This window comes from Schistocerca piceifrons, chromosome 2 (assembly GCF_021461385.2).
Source record: "Schistocerca piceifrons isolate TAMUIC-IGC-003096 chromosome 2, iqSchPice1.1, whole genome shotgun sequence".
In the NCBI taxonomy this organism is placed as follows: domain Eukaryota; kingdom Metazoa; phylum Arthropoda; class Insecta; order Orthoptera; family Acrididae; genus Schistocerca; species Schistocerca piceifrons.
Window position 1 is genome coordinate 899,677,724 of NC_060139.1, and position 1,699 is coordinate 899,679,422.

General features: G+C 49.1%; 1 pseudogene; it reads right to left on the minus strand.

Annotated features, from left to right (window-relative positions):
• Window positions 1-241: 241 nt before the first annotated feature.
• LOC124778768 lies at window positions 242-359 on the minus strand (annotated as a pseudogene).
• Window positions 360-1,699: the final 1,340 nt, after the last annotated feature.

A 1,699-nucleotide genomic window follows, 5' to 3' on the forward strand; every position in this document is an offset into this window, starting at 1 on the left:
CACTGTTTAACACATCATATCTCCTGAACTGTGTGTGGTAGCACTCCATCTCAGGCCACATGTGGCCCATCGGGACCATCCGATCGCCGTGTCATCCTCAGTTGAGGATGCGGATAGGAGGGGCGTGTGGTCAGCGCACCGCTCTCCCGGTCGTTATGACGGTTTTCTTCGATCGGAGCCGCTACTATTCGGTCGAGTAGCTCCTCAGTTGGCATCACGAGGCTGAGTGCACCCCGAAAAATGGCAACAGTGCATGGCGGCGCGGACGGTCACCCATCCAAGTGCCAGCCACGCCCAACAGCGCTTAACTTCGGTGATCTGACGGAAACCGGTGTATCCAGTGTGGTAAGGCCGTTGCCGAACTATGTGTGGTACCCTGATGTAATTTTGTAGGTGCATTTAACAGCAAGTGCAGTTACTGTCTGCAAAATGTATTGTGAATAGTTAGTACTACAGAAAAAATAAATTTAAACGTCATGCATTATGCGGAAATTTTTCACGCATCTCATTGTTTATGACGTAATATCTACTGATCTATGATAGCTATGTCGTTCTGAACAATGATAGGTAGGTGGTTCTTGTTGCCTGACTGTACCAGATACGTGTAACAAGTTTGGTTGAAATTGGCCCAGTGGTTTAGGAGGAGATGTGGGACGTACACACACACATATGCTGACGGGAAAAAATCGCAACACAAAAAATAATTAATGTGAGTTAATGAAATTTCGGGAATACTTTTGTCTAGGTAACATTAAGCACAGGTTAATGTGCCCGCGAGATAAGCCACTGCAAAGGTGAAACGCTGGTACGTTAATAAGCGGTGTAACCGCCAGAATGCTGAATGCAAGCATGTAAACGTGCATGCACTGTGTTGTACAGGTGCCGGGTGTCAATGTGTGGGATGGAGTTCCATGCCTGTTGCACTTGGTGAATCAGTACAAGGACGGTTAACGCTCTATGCGGGTGACACTGGCGTTGTCGTCCGATAATATGCCAAAATGGTTCAAATGGCTCTGAGCACTATGCGACTCAACTGCTGAGGTCATCAGTCGCCTAGAACTTAGAACTAATTAAACCTAACTAACCTAAGGACAGCACACAACACCCAGCCATCACGAGGCAGAGAAAATCCCCGACCCCGCCGGGAATCGAACCCGGGAACCCGGGCGTGGGAAGCGAGAACGCTACCGCACGACCACGAGATGCGGGCGATAATATGCCATACTGGCTCGGTTGGAGACAGATCTGGTAATCGAGCAGGCCAAGGCAACATGTCGACACTCTGTAGAGCATATTGGGTTACAACAGCGTTATGTGGGCGAGCGTTATCCTGTTGGAAAACACTCCATGGAATGCTGTCCATAAATGGCAGCACAACAGGTCGAATCATCAGACTGACTTAGACATTTGCAGTCAGGTTGCATGAGACAACGATGAGAGTGCTCCTGCTGTCATACGAAATCACACCCCAAACTCCAAGTGTAGGTCCAGTGTGTCCAACACGAAGACAGGTTGGTTTCAGGCCCTTAACTGGCCTCTTTCTAACCAACACAAGGCCACCACTGGCACCGAGGCTTCTGCCTTCTGCAGCTTTCAGCAGAAAACACAACAGACCTCCATCCTGCTCTTCAATGAGCTCTCGGTTGACACAACTGTAGTCCCAAATGGCTGTGGTTTCGGGTCAGTGTAACGCACGCTA